The sequence below is a fragment of the Somniosus microcephalus genome, chromosome 8, assembly GCF_052327205.1.
Source record: "Somniosus microcephalus isolate GS21.2 chromosome 8, FLI_Smic_1.0, whole genome shotgun sequence".
In the NCBI taxonomy this organism is placed as follows: Eukaryota; Metazoa; Chordata; class Chondrichthyes; order Squaliformes; family Somniosidae; genus Somniosus; species Somniosus microcephalus.
The window spans coordinates 173,584,810-173,600,820 of record NC_140994.1 but is presented as its reverse complement, the minus strand read 5'-3'; positions in this window follow the sequence as shown (position 1 = coordinate 173,600,820).

Genomic DNA, 16,011 nt, shown 5'->3' with positions numbered 1-16,011 from the left:
CTTGTGGCCATTACAGAAACATGGCTGCAAGGTGACAATGCCTGGGAATTAAACATACCAGGTTATTTAACGATCAGGAAGGACAGGCAGGAAGGAAGGGGAGGTGGGTGGCTATGTTAATAAAGGAAGGAATCACTGTAATACAGAGAAATGATATTGGGTCAAAAGATCAGGATAATGAAACAGTTTGGGTGGAGATAAGGAATAACAAGGGGAAAAAAACACTAGTGGGCGTAGTCTACAGGCCTCTGAACAGTTGCAACTCGGTTGGACAGAGTATCAATCAGGAAATAGTTGAGGCTTGTAATAAGGGAACATCTATAATTATGGGGGATTTTAACTATCATATTAATTGGACAAATCAAACTGGGCAGGGCTGCCTTGAGGATGAATTCATTGAGTATATTAGGGATGGGTTTCTTGAGCAGTATGTAACTGAACCGACCAGGGGACAAGCAACCTTAGATCTGGTCCTGTGTAACGAGACAGGATTAATTAAAAATGTCCCAGTAAAGGATCCCCTTGGAATGAGTGACCATAACATGGTTGAATTCCATATTCAATTAGAGGGTGAGAAGGTTGGATCACAAACAAGCGTGCTAAGCTTGAATAAAGGAGACTATGAAGTTATGAGAGTGGAATTGAGTAGAGTGGATTGGGAAAATAGATTAAAGGGTAAGACGATACATGATCAGTGGTGTACATTTAAGGAGTTATTTAACAACTTCCAAAAAAAATATATTCCACTGAAAAGAAAAGGGTGTAAAAGAAAAGACAGCCATCCGTGGCTAAGTAAAGACATTAAGGATAGTATTCGACTAAAAACAAGGGCATATAAGGTAGCCAAATCTAGTGGGAGGATAGAGGATTGGGAAAACTTTAAAAGACAGCAAAAAATAACAAAAAGATTGATTAAGAAAGGGAAGATAGATTATGAAAGTAAATTAGCAAAATATATAAAAACAGATAGTAAGTGTTTTTATAGTTATAAAGAAAGAAAAAGGGTGGCTAAAGTAAATGTTGGTCCCTTAGAGGATGAGACCAGGAAATTAATGGTGGGAAATATGGAGATGGCAAAAAAACTGAATGAGTATTTTGTATCAGTCTTTACAGTAGAGGGCACTAAGAATATCCCAACACTGGACAAACAGGGGGCTATAGGAGGGGAGGTGCTAAACACGATCAAAATCACTAAGGAAGTGGTACTCGGTAAAATAATGGGACTCAAGGTGGATAAATCACTCGGACCTGATGGCTTACATCCTAGGGTCTTGAGGGAAGTGGCGGTAGGGATTGTGGATGCATTGGTAATAATTTTCCAAAACTCCCTGGACTCAGCAAAGGTCCCGGCAGACTGGAAAACTGCTAATGTAACACCCTTATTTAAAAAGGGCAGTAGCCAGAAGGCTGGAAACTATAGACTGGTTAGCCTAACATCTGTGGTAGGTAAAATGTTGGAGTCCATTATTAAGGAGACAGTAACAGGACATTTGGATAATCATAATTTAATAGGACAAAGTCAGCATGGTTTTATGAAGGGGAAGTCATGTTTGACAAATTTGCTGGAGTTCTTTGAGGAAGTAACATATAGGGTGGATAAAGGAGAACCTGGGGTAGATGCTAACTGTATGTCGGGTTCATCACCAGGTACGTATGGGCGAGGCATGGGGTTGACTTGTTCCTGTGACTCTAGGATCTGGTCAGCATGGCGTCTCACGATGCTCTCCCCAACGTCCACTGTGTACATTAGTGGGCCCTGCTGTGTGCATGTCATTCCTGGCTGCCATTTTTCTGTTCGGTAGTCGCGGGCCGAGACTGGTTACCCTACATTGAAACTCCTTGTTGGCTTCTCATAGATGTGCTGGAATTGCTTACTCTCAATATCTCTTCGTACGTTTGGTCTGAGCAAATCCAGGCGAGATCTTAACCTTCGGTTAAAGTACATCATGGCTGGGGCCTGGTTGGTGACTGCATGTGTCGCATTCTGGTAGGCGAACAGGAAATTGTCCACCTTGTGCTTCAGCGGAATGTTGTCATTGTACATAGCCTTTATTGCCTTCTTAAAGCTTTGTACGAACCTCTCAGCCAATCCACTTGTGGCTGGATGATACGGGGCGGATGTGTAATGCCTTACCCCATTCCTTTTCATAAATCTTCGAAACTCTTCGGATACAAACTGTGGTCCGTTATCAGAGCAAATCTGCTCTGGCAAGCCATTCCTGGCAAAAATGGTCCGTAGGACTGCAATAGTTTTCTCCGTGGTGGTGGAGGACATTTTGATCACCTCAGGCCATTTCGAGTGCGCATCCACGGCTATTAAAAACATTGAGTCCATGAATGGACCAGCAAAATCAATATGCACCCGTTGCCATGGAGATGAGGGCCACTCCCATGGGTGTAGAGGGGCCTGTGGTGGTGCATTTTGGACCTTCTGACGTCCTGAGCAGCTCTTTGTCAGGTCCTCGATTTGCTGATCGATCCCCGGCCACCACACATAAGCCCTAGCAAGGCTTTTCATTATCACCCCTCCCAGATGACTTTCGTGAAGCTCATTGAGCACTCTCTCCCTTAACTTGGGTGGAATTACCACTCGGGATCCACACATCAAGGTCCCCTGGCATACTGACAGCTGTTCTCTTCTGGATGAGAATGCTGGCAACAGTGAGTCGCCATGTGCTGGCCATCCCTTCACCGTCAAATCATATACCCGAGACAGTGTCGGGTCATTTCGGGTCTTCTTCTGTATACCAGCGTTAGTTACTGGCAAGTATTCAATTATAGTCGAATGAAATATTTCGACAGGATCCACTGCTGGTGCTTCCTCTGCAGTAGGCAGTGGCAGGCGTGATAGCCCATCAGCGTTTCCATGCTGTTTCATGCCCTTATACTCGTTATCATATTGGTGCGCCCCTAGAAAAAGGGACCATCTTTGTAGCCGTTGCGCAGTCATCACCGGAACGCCCTTCTTTGGATTAAAGATGGAGAGAAGTGGTTGGTGGTCAGTCAGCAAGGTGAACTTCTGCCCGTGCAGATAGCAATTGAACTTTTTCACTCCCCACACTAGGCTGAGGGCCTCCCTATCAATCTGGGCGTAGCTACACTCGGCTGAGGTTAGTGATCGTGACGCAAAGGCTGTTGGCCTCTCTGAGCCGTCTGAGAATTTGTGCGACCGCACTGCTCCAATGTCGTAGGGTGACGCATCACATGCCAACCGAATTGGTAATGCTGGGTTGTAATGGGCCAATACCTCTTTTGATGTGATTAGTGTTTTGCTCTTCTGGAAAGCTCGTCCACATTCGTCACTCCACTTCCATGGCACCCCAGTTTGCAGTAGGGTGTTCAGTGGGTGTAGTATTGTAGACCAATTTGGCATGAACTTATGGTAGTAGTTTACCAGCATGAGGAACGACCTCAGTTGTGACACATTTTCCGGTGCTGGAGCCTTGACTACTGCCTCAATCTTCTCTGGGGACTTATGTAACCCCTCTTTATCGATAACGTGGCCACAATATGAGATCTGTTTTCTAAAAAACTCGCATTTGGGGCGGTTAGCTCGGTGCCCATATTCCTGCAATCTAGTGAGCACCTGCTCCAGGTTGGCAAGGTGATCACTGTCATTTTCGCCTGTGACCAGGATGTCGTCCAAATAACACTGGGTCCCTGGGATCCCTTGCAGGACTTGTTCCTTTGCCCTCTGCCAAATAGCCGGAGCTGATGCTACCCCGAATACCAGCCGGTTGTATTGGTAGAGACCTTTATGGGTGTTGATTGTGAGGTATTTTTTTGATGCTTCTTCTACCTCCATTTGCAGATACGCCTGGGCCAGATCAATCTTAGTGAAGCGTTTCCCTCCAGATAGCGAGGCGAAAATATCTTCAATCCGCGGAAGTGGATATTGTACGGTGTGAAGGACCGGGTTCACTGTTACCTTAAAGTCCCCACAGATGCGAACCTTCCTTGGTTCCCCAGGCGTGCTGCTCAACGACTTTTTCATCACAGGGACGATGGGTGTAGCCCAGTCGCTCCAGTCTACCTTGGACAGTAATCCTGAACATTCCAGACTCTCCAGCTCTGTTTCGACGGCTGGGCGGATCGCATAAGGTACCGGTCTGGCCTTAAAAAATTTTGGGCTTGCGTTTTCTTCAATTTTAATCATAGCTGTCAAGCCTTTTAATGTTCCGAGTCCTTGCTGGAACACTTCTTTCGCATCAGTTAGGATCTTTGACAGTTGCCCAGGTGTGATGTCGTCATCCTTTTTGTCAGCCACAGTCAGTGCCTGTATGGAATGCCAATCTAGCTGTATCTTCCGGATCCATTCACGTCCTAGTAGTGGTAGTCCTCCATCTGGCAATACATATAGGTCCATTTTTGGTGTTTCCTTGCCGTTATATATAACGTTCACCCTTATTTTTCCTTTGGGGTAGACTTTTTGCCCCGTGTCCATCTTCAAGACATTCTTTGCATCTCTCAAGGGTATATGTGAGAATAGCCGCTTGTAGTCCCTTCGGTTTATGACTGTTAGGGCTGATCCTGTGTCCAATTCCATTTTCACTTGGACTCCTGCTATCTTGAGCGTGACCCAGATAGTTTGGTGATCCTCCATTTTGATCACATTATGTAGTTTCAGACAACCCAGCTCCTTGCTTCCGGAGTCTGTATCACTCTTCTGTTCATCTGAACTACTCTCCGTCACCTTATGTACCTTCTTGTACTTCTCCTGTGGAGATTTCTTGCTGCTGGTTTTCTTTCCCGACCTGCAGACTCTTGCTATGTGTCCTACTTTTCCACACTGTCTGCACACTTTGTCCTTGAATCAGCATTCATTATGGTCGTGTGTTGTTCTGCCGCAGCGATAGCACTTCACTGTTCCGTATGACATTCCATTTGTGCCATATTCTTGCGGTCTCCATTGTATCTCTGCCGCGCCCCATGCTGCTGCTTCGTGTGATACTGCAATGCTGAAAGCCTTGTCCAGCGTAAGATCCTTTTCTGATAGAAGCCATTTCTGGGTTCCTTCACGTTGAAGCCCACACACAAACTTGTCCCTTAAAGTATCTGCTAGTCCCGTTCCAAATTGGCAGTGTTTCGATAGCTTGCGCAGTTCCGTTAAATACTCAGCATTACTTTCGTCTTTATGCTGGTTCCTTTTGTGAAACTTAAATCTTTCTGCTATCAGCAGCGGTGTGGGGTTTAAGTGGTCCTGTAGGATTGACACTATGTTTTCAAAATCCTTTTCAACTGGCTTCTCTGGGGTTACTAGGTTTCGAAGTAAGCCATACATTTTTGCACCCATTGAATTCAACAATACCAGCGCTTTCTTGTCATCTGGCACTTCATTCGCCTTGCAGTATACTTCTATGCGTTCGACATATGTCGTCCAATCTTCGACTTCATTGTCGAACGCTGTGATACTGCCACTCTTCGGCATTTTTGGGTGTGGTTAGACTGGCTTAAAATGGCGTCTCCCGCGCTTTCCTTTCTTCCCCGCTGCGGCTTATAATGGCGTATCCCGCGCTGCTGCCAACGCCGCTCTCGGCGGTCCTCGTGGCAAATGGCGATGCCCTGTGGGTTTCGTGCGCTGCTCCTGTGCTGCTGCCAACGCCGCTCTCTGCGGTCCTCGTGGCAATGGAAGCGCCTCACGTTTTCCTGTGCGCCTCTCTCCCCCATTGACGCTGCTCGGCCCTTGAACACTGGCTGCGCTCTGCTCTCTCTCGTCTCTCTCCCCCGTTGACGCCGCTCGGTCTTGAACACCGGCTGCGCCGTGTGCGCTCTGCCCTCTCTCTCTCCCCCGTCGACGCTGCTCGGCCTTTTTCTGTGCCAATCGGTCGGGCTCTAGCCCACCGCTGTCCGGGAAGGGTCTGTGCAGTACCTGTTGCCAGCCCGTTTCGCTGGACCACCGTGACTGGAAAGCCAAGCCTGGCTCTCGACAGCCTCCCCTGCGATGCTGAAATCTCCGTTGGATGACTGGGCGGTTGCCCGTGGTCGACGCCCGTGCTTCTGGACTCAACCTTCTTCCACTGTTCTCCAGGAGCGAATTCCTGGGAGGTGATGCAGAGTTGCAGGTAGGTTCGAATCTGCCACGTCGCCAATGTTAGATCCGTGTATCTTAATGTTGTGTCCTTCAATAATCAGACAACAGACTGCAGGGAACGATTCAACAGATGTTTACTGAATGAGGGTTACTCTAGAACTAATTATACAGATCACTACTCAGGGTTTATATACAGGTGTGGTCACTGCTGGTACTACAGTATACAGGAGCTGTAAAAAGTAGTTCCCTCCTTAAAGGTACATACATTACAGGAAGTCTTGGTGATAGAGCAGATATGGGGTCGGAAGCTCATCTCAGGGTCAAATAGGACACCAAGGTTGTAAACCATCTGAAAGAGAATAACTGGAATTGCATGTGGTTTCCAGTCTGTAGTTGGGTTTGGGGCTTGGGTGTAGTGAACCCACAAGAATGGGGTCCATACCTTTTGCTGCTTTCCCTGCTCTAGATGAAGCTTGCGCATTACTCGCTCAGATTAGTACATCACGCAGGTATCTTGTCCACTCACTTGTTATCGGGGTTCACAATGGGCCCACAATTAAGAAATGCTACTCCCCTCAGCTAAGTGTGAGAATTTTGCAAGAATGAGAGTTTCAGAAGTTCCTTGTCCTGTTGGCAGGAGACCTAATAATCATGGGTTTGGTATGGGCAATGCTGCTCATGGGCCTTGCGGCACCCAAGACCTCTTTACAAAAGGACTGGTGCCAGGAGCACGACCAAAATTTGCACCGTGTGATAAGATAGGATAGAATTTGAAGAGCTTGTGTGGGGTGAGAAACATTTAACGCGGGATTCTGAATTAGTCCTTTCTCATTCTATTGCACGTAAACCCTCCCATTTGCCTCACTTCTCTCCTCTCTTTTTCATAAGTGGCCTGTGTTTCACTCCAAGAGCTATGTGTGCTTTCTGCTTTTTACTGCTGTCATGGAGGACGATTTGGAATAAAGGGAGGAAAATATCTGCAGGGCTGTTACATGTTATGGAGGGGCAGTTCAAATGGAGTCAGTTTGACCTGAAATATTAAAAGTATAGTGAGATTCAGCATTTTCTAATGGTGATAAAAGAAACTATATTCTCTTTTCATTGTATAGTGTGAAGTTTATTGAATGTAATTATTGTGTGAGTCTGCTGATAGAAAAATGCTTCATACACTACAGCCTATTATGTTCAGCAAAATAATAGTGAAGTAAAAGGTAACATTCTTATTCACAGTATTCAAAGGATAGAAAAGCTGACCTCAGCTCTGCACTGTTCAATATGCCTTGGTATCAAATGAAAGAAGGAAATTTATTTCCCAATACAGTGTCTGCTTAATGATATCATCTTTTCTGAAAGTGTAATTTTTGATGATGTCAGCTGGTTACATTTGTTCTGTATTTAATGCACTTCAATTATCAATTTTACTTCTTTGATCACAAAAAATGCTGGAGGAGGCTAAGATCCAAGGGGGAAAAAAAGCTTGACTACATAATTAAATGTGGAAGAGAGCGAAATGCAGTGTTGAAAATTGACAGCATCAAAGGTTCTGCGTTTCTTTCATCTTATAAAACAAAGACTTGTTTTAAAAGCCAGAATGTTTGGCAAATAAAGTGCAATAAATTAAATGCAGGTAAGAGGTGAATGGTATGTAAATACTAATAATCATCTATAAAATACTGAAATAAATGCACATTGATATTCTGCAGAACTGACTAAAAAAACTAGCCTTTTAAAAAGTTGCAAGCATGAATTTGTTGGCAGTAAAATAATTGAAAACACTGATATTTATTGAGGAATACACTTTCCATAAAACAATTAAGAGTCCAGCATTAACAAGGACTCACATCTGCTCTCCCTCTCATTATGTTGATTAAATCCTCTCCAATACAGTAGGAGAAACAGGAGCAAATTAATTATCTTTGGAAATTGAAATTATTTGGCACCTGGGATTGTAACAGCAAATGATATTAGGATTGTTTTAAATTAATTTGCATCAGTCTGTTACTAGATTCACTATTAGGTAAATATTGCTCTCAATCTCATGATAACCTCAAAACTGTAAATCAATTTCATAAGCTGTTCACCACAAGTGTTATTGTGGATCACATAGAAAGCACATTTAAAAAATAGAAATGTACTTAGAAAATGTGAAAAACAATAGCATCGTTCCCAAGCTTGTAACAAATACACTTCTCCGGATCATTTTATTTACTATATAACAATGAAGGGCCAACAATGAAAGTGCAAATATGAGGGACTATACACTTTGAGTAAGGATATTGTTGTTGAGGAACCTTTTTAAAGGTCACATGAAGAAGAATTATCCAGTCCCAGTGCTGAAACGGCAGGATTTGAGAACAGCAAATTTAGCGCTCACAGACATCACCTTGGGCCGAACCCATTGGATTTCCCAGGGCCATCCCTAATTAGCATGGGTCCCTCCCCCACCCCCACCACCACCCAACCATCCTATACTTGACCAGGGCTCAGGTCTTGTCTAAGAGGAGAGCAGTAGTAAATTTTAAGAGTAATCAGTTTTTAAACAGGCTGCAGGCAACATTTATGCGATGCAGCCATTTTAAGATAAGTGGGGGACAAAATTTATTTCAGCTTTTCCAAAGGCTGCAAATACTTTAAATGTATTTTTCAGCCTTTCCAATGGCTGTATAGGGGAAACAATGCGGCTGTCAAAAACCAAGGGAAGGCTAAACAACAATAGAGACAGAAATGGAGGCTGTGGACAAGTAATGAACTTGCCAAATAGTTACCATTTTCAAGTGCAACAGAAACAGTTTGGCTTGGATTGAGCTGATGGATGTGAGTGACATCTATAAACATGTCTATCTCCTCTTGATCAGGAGGAGGATTGAAACAAGCACATTTCTACTGCTGAACCCCACCATTTGTCTTCATCAGTGATGACATTACCACTCACTACTTTTACGTGCTGTCAGAGACAGCCAAGTAAGGAGCTGCTCACAGATCTCAACCACCCTTGGTTTTGATACGAGACTGTGGTGCCTGACAGCCAAGGCACAGTTTGAATCTGCAACAACTGATTTTCCTTTTTCCTTTAACTAAATGAACATTTTCAATTCCAACAGAGATAAACCATAAAAAAAACCCTCCTGCTGACTGACCAGGCTGAGACCCAAGGAGATTTGATGTTGTAATTTATAGAATAATTGATGTTGGCAGCAGAAACATCAGGCTGCAAAGAGATTCTAATGATCTCATACAGCACAAAATTGAAACTCTCACGGATGATGATCAGAAGCTCCAGCCAGCTTTAGAGATGCAAAAAATTCATGGCTGCAGGGGTTATGTAAAGGGAGTGGGGAGGATATCAGCCTTCCAGTAAATGTATTACATATAGTGATAATTTAGGGTTGAATAAACTGCTGTTTTCTACCAGTCCTGATCTACAGCAGGATCTTTGCGTCCCACTCCCACTTACCCCCACCGGCCTTCATAAGCTTGTGCCTTCCTCATGCTTTTCTCGCCACCCCACCTTGAATCTCAGCTCCAGCTCTGAGTCCAATATGGTGCTCAGGCTAGATGCGGCAATGAATTTCTCAAAATGCAGAGACACACAGAAGGCAGCCTTTCTACAGCACATGCTGCTCTTTACTGTGGCAAAAATCCATTCCACTTGCACAATAGCTCGCTAAAGAAATTTAACAAACAGATACAATTGGAAAATAAAGTAAGTACAAATAGTTGATAGCTCAAAAAAGAAAAGGGAAACTTCTATAGAATTTATCAGAAAAGGAAAAGCAAAAGTAGAAGGAAGAATAGTGGAGGGGAAGGGTAAGAGTAACAAAATAAAATGTTCTGCTTACGATTGTCTAGAAGAGAAGTAATAAAGTTCAAAAACAAATTAAGTAGGAACTGAGGAGGGGAAGAATGAGAAACATAAGGAAATGAGCACAGCTCCATTAATGGCACAGAAAGTTTACCAATCAGTAGTTAAGCCATACGGTCCAAGAAGGTGTTGAGTTCAATACCCTGTCTGTACTGAGTTAGCTGACCAAGCGACCGCCCTGTGATATCTTGGGACACAGCATATACATAAAGCAGCACAACATGGTTTCCAGTAAGAACTGTACTACACATGGCTTTATTATTTATTATTATATATATATCAGTAGTTCACCAGGTGGCTCTATTACACTCCTCCCTCCTTATTGAAGAAGTTAATCATAGCAAATAATCATTGTACATGACTTGCATGGTATACACAACTCTTGGTATGCATTTCTCAAATGGAACCCCTTCTTTGTTTCCAAATTCCACTATAGAAGTCAATAGCTCCAAAAGTTAAGAAGTAGGATCAGTTTGGATGGAGCTAAGATACAGCAAGGGGCAGAAAACATTGGTGGGAGTTGTTTATAGGCCCCCAAAAAGAAGTTGTAATGTAGGGCAGAGTATAAATCAGGAAATTAGAGGCGCATGTAACAAGGGTAATACAGTAATCATGGGGGACTTTAATCTACATAGAGACTGGGCAAACCAAATTTGCAGTAATAGTGTGGAGAACGAATTCATGGAATGTATGCAAGATAGTTTTCTAGATCAGTATGTTGAGGAACCAACAAAGGAACAGGCTATTTTAGATCTAGTATGTTGCAATGAGAAAGGGTTAATCAATAACCTTGCAGTGAAGGGGCCTTTAGGGAAGAGTGACCATAATATGATAACATTTTATTTTGAGTTTGAAAGTGATTTAGTTAAATCCGAAACTAGGGTCTTAAATCTAAACAAAGTAAACTACGTAGGTATGAGGGGCGAGTTGGCTAAGGTAGACTGGGAAACTACGTTAAAAGGTATGATGGTAGACAAGCAATGGCTAGCATTTAAAGAATTAATATATAATTTATAACAAGTATACATTCCTTTAAGGCACAAAAGCCCCACAGGAAAAGTGGTCCAACTGTGGCTAACAAAAGAAGTTAAAGATAGTATTAGATCAAAGGAAGAATCTTATAATGTTGCCAAGAAAAGTAGTAAGTCTGAGGATTAGGAGGATTTTAGAATTCGGCAAAAGAGGACCAAGAAACTGATAAAGAACGGGAAAATATAATATGAGAGTAAACTAGCGAGAGACATAAAAACAGACTGTAAAAGCTTCTATAAGTATGTAAAAAGGAAAACATTAGTAAATGTGGGTCCCTTACAGGCTGAGACAGGAGAAATTATAATGGAAAATAAGGAAATGGTGAGGAAATTAAACAAATACTCTGGCCGCAATTTTATCATTGGTGGCGGGTTGGGTGCGGGTTTCAGGTTCGGCGGTCTCACCTCCGATTTCAGCTATCCAGAAAAATTGATTTTCTCTTCTGTGGCCTACTTAATGTGTCCATGCGTGCTATCCGTCCCAATTAGTGGTTTTGGGTCTGTTGCTCACCTCTGCTGACGTCTGTCAGCCAGCTGTATTTAAGGGGCCCATGCAGCTTTGTTTCAAATCCTTCCTTTCCTGCTGCTTCTCATTTTGAAATTGTTGCCATGACTTCTGCAAGAGCTAAGGCCTCTCCCCGCTATGATGATGACTTCCTCCATGCTCTTGTGGAGAGAGTGAGAGGGCGGAGTAAGCCTCCTCAGCAAAGCAAAGCAGCCTGGCTGCAAATTGCTCAGGAGGTCAGCTCCAGATCGTTGTGCTCTCGCTCCTGGGTCCAGTGCAGAAAAAGGTTTAATGACTTGGTACGCTCAGCAAAAGTGAGTATAACATCACATTTACCCTCAATCTGCTCCCCATCTCCTCTCATCACCAGCACTCTGCATTGTCAACCTACTCCTGCAGCACGGTGGCATAGTGGTTAGCACTGTTGCCTCACAGCGCCAATGACCCGGGTTCAAATCCGGGCTCGGGTGACTGTCTGTGTGGAGTTTGCACATTCTCCCCGTGTTTGCGTGGGTTTCCTTCGGGTGCTCCGGTTTCTTCCCACAGTCCAAAGATGTGCGGGTTAGGTTGATTGGCCATGATAAAAAAAAGAATTGGCCCTTAGTGTTAGGGGGGATTAAATACGTGGGGTTATGGGGTTACGGGGATAGGGCTTGGGTGGGATGGCTGTCAGTGTAGGGACCGGGTGCTAGGGTTTGGGTGATCAGCCATGATCGCGTTGAATGGCGGAGCAGGCTCGAAGGGCCGAATGGCCTACTCCTGCTCCTATCTTCTATGTTTCTATGTTTCTATCCCACTTCACCCTTACATCCCTTGCACCCTTAACCATCCCTCTCCCTCTATTTACAGATTCACTTCACTATTCTACTATACACCCCTCACACTCGCTATCACTGTTATGCAATGACAACCACTAACAATGCACAGGGAGGGCCATTGGTATTGGCATTTCACTCCATCTTTGTCTCCCTCTAAGCATCTATGCTATGGATTCCCTACACTCCATCCAACATTCTCACTCCAACTCCACTTGTGTCCCTCATTAGAGGAAAAGAGAGCCCACAATAAGAGAGAGAGGGCCAGGACAGGAGGAGGGCCACCTTCCATTGCCCAGCTGACCACCGCTGAGGAAGCTGCTCTGGAGATCATAGGAGGTGCTGAGGATCTGGAAGTGGGGAATAACAACAGAAAATGCTGGAAAAACTCAGCAGGCCAGGCAACATCCGTGGAGAGAAATTAGAGTCAACGTTTCGGGTCAAAACCCTTTGTCAAGACTAAAGAGGCACAGGGAATGAAATAGATTAAGAGGCCGGGCTGGGAGAGAACAAAAGAGAAGAAGAGACATTAAGAGGTATTCAAAACGAGATGAGATGGTGATAGGACTAGTGGAGACAAAAGACAGCTCTAGATTAGGTGTGAAATGTGCTGGCAGAATGGGAGACAGCTGCCATGTGGGAGGGAAAAAGAGGGGGAAGGGCACAAAACAAAGGTGTGGATAAAAAATATAAGTAAAAATGTAATAGGGGCCGAGGTTATGATCTGAAATTGTTGAACTCGATATTGAGTCCGGAAGGCTGTAAGGTGCCTAATCGGAAGATGAGGTGCTGTTCCTCGAGTTTACGTTGAGCTTCCGTGGAACAATGCAAGAGGCCAAAGACGGTGAGGTCCGAGTGGGAATGGGGCGGTGAATTAAAATGACAGGCGACCGGAAGCTCGGGGTCACCCTTATGGACTGAACGGAGGTGTTCCGCAAAGTGGTCACCCAATCTGCGTTTGGTCTCCCCAATGTAGAGGAGACCACATCGTGAGCAGCGAATACAGTATACTAGATTGCAAGAAGTACAAGTAAATCGCTGTTTCACCTGGAAGGGGTGTTTGGGGCCCTGGACAGTGGGAAGGGGGGAGGTATAAGGGCAGGTGTTACATCTCCTGCGCTTGCACGGGAAGGTGCCAGGCAAAGGGGAAGGGGTGCTGAAGGTGATAGAGGAGTGAACTAGGGTGTCTCGGAGGAAGCAGTCCCTACGGAATGCTGAAAGGGGAGGGGAGGGGAAGATGCGTTTGGTGGTGGGATCACTTTGGAGGTTGTGGAAATGGCAGTGGATGATCCGTTGAATGTGGAGGCTGGTGGGGTAAAAGGTGAGGACAAGGGGAACCCTATCGTGGTTCCGGGAGGGAGGGGCAGGGCAAGGGCAGAAGTGCGGGAGATAGAACGGACACGTTCGAGGGCCGTGTCAACCACGGTAGAGGGGAATTCTCGGTTGAGGAAAAAGGAAGACATGTCGGAAGCACTGGTATGGAAGGTGGCATCGTTGGAGCAGATGCGGCGGACACAGAGAAACTGGGAGAATGGAATAGAGTCCTTACAGGAGGCGGGGTGGGAGGAAGTGTAGTCCAGGTAGCTGTGGGAAGTGGGGGACTGTCAGACAGGCATAGTAGAGCAAGCTGGTGACATAATAGATTTGCAGCCCTCTCAGTTACATTGCATGAGTGACTGATATGGCATCTGATGCTGATACAGATTGAGTTATGATCATCTGCACAATTTGATGTGCATATGTTAATATCACATGCCTAACTCATGCCTTTACTCCCCCACAGGACCATCGAGAGTCCCCCTCCCCACTGTCCAGGCGGAAGAGCTGGAAGAATCCTCAGAGGAAGAAGCAACCTCTGAGGGTGCAGCGTTAGTAGAATTAAGCGCACCCAGCACCAGCGCAGATACGCACACCTCGGTGGGTCCTTCGAGAGATACAGTCGTGTTGTCACCTGGAGTGTCACAGCTCACAAGTGAGCATCAGCAGATGGTGGAGACAGGGACAGCAGTTGAGAGTCCTCGTCGGAGGTCACAGGACTCTCCAAGCTCTGCTCAGCTGCATTTGGACCCTGTGCCTCTGGGGCCATCCAGAAAGAGAGCGGTGCTGGAACTCCAGGAACATGTGCAGGAGTCTTTGGCAGGTTTTGAATCCAGGGTAACTGCGAAAGTGGAGAGGATGGAGGAGTCCATGTCTAACATGAGCAATGCCTTTGTGGAGGCAATGGCGCATGAACGCACCACCATGGAAAGGATGGCTACCTCCGTGGAAAGGATGGCTACGGTCATGGAGGAAATAAGTCGCCAGAGTCAGGAAAACATGGTGAATGTTCAGAATAGAATGACATCTCTGGAGGAGCGATGGGCAGCTATTGAGCAGAGACCAGAGCTTCATGGATGTTCTTTTGAGGACTACCAGTACAGATATGGGTCCTCATGGCCCCAATGATGTGCAGAAAGGTGCTCTCCAGCCACTTGCCAGCACTGAGGTGCGGCTGACCCATGAGAGGGATGTTGCTGGCAGGCAACAAGAAGTGTGGGCTCCTCTCCAAGCGCTCACACTCCTATGCTACTGCGGAGCCCTTTTTCAGAGCCCCACCAGAGTCCTCACCCAACTGAGATGGCTGTCTCAGCCCCTGCACAGCCGCAGGAAGTGCAGACTGTTGCCGAGCCCTCCCAGGCTCGCAAGCCCAGAGGACGCCCGCCAAAGGTGTCGAAGCAGGAGCAGCATGAAAGTGAGCAATGTATCTCCACATCTGCTGAAGCCATAGGTGAAGCACCATGTAGAAGTACGCGTAAGAGAAAGATGAAGCACCTATAGTCACAAGGGTAGTCATTTGGGTGTTTTGATGTAATACATCTTTAATATAATCATCGCCATTTCAATGTCAATAAAGAAATGCGATGGCAAACATTGAAAGAGTTGGCCTATGTGTGCCCAGAAATGGAAGTGTCACAGTGAGGTGCCAGGGCACCTTTCATCTGTAATGATGGTGGTGAGAGTGATAGGAACCCACAGTTTATTGTACAGATGGTGTATGGTGTGTTAAGAAGGTGGCAGCCACATGTGATTGCTTCGTCTATGTAAGCGAATCTGGCATAGATTAGTGCATCCCTTGCATCACGGGCAGCAATGTGTTCGCGTGCTGGCGGAACTGGCACATCCGCCTCCGCAAGGTTCTCCTCCTCCTCCTCCTGCTCATCCTAATCCTCATCCTCCTCCTCTGCCTTAAGTGCCTCTCCCACCGCTTGGTGGCAGGAACAATTGGAACTCCCAGAGCCGGCAGTTGGTAAAGTAGCGTGGAGACGCGTTGACGGCGGGATCGCAACCTGCCGTCAATCAGAAAGATTTTAACCTTTGACCTGCCTCCAAACCCGCCCACTCAGTGCTGATAAAATCGTGGCCTCTCTGTCTGTCTTCACGGAAGAAGACGCAAAAAAATCCCGGAAATAGTGGAGAACCAAGGCTCTAGTGAGAATGAGGAACTTAAAGAAATTAGTATTAGTAAAAAAATAGTACTGGAGAAATGAATGGGACTGAAAGCTGATAAATCCCCTGGACATGATGGCCAACATCCTAAGGTATTGAAAGAGGTGGCTATAGAGATAATGGATGCATTGGTTGTCATCTTCCAAAATTCCATAGATTCTGGAATGGTTCCCGCGGATTGGAAGGTAGCAAATATAACCCAGCTATTTAAGAAAGGATGGAGAGAGAAAATGGGGAACTACAGACCAGTTAGCCTGATATCAATAGTAGGGAAAATGCTA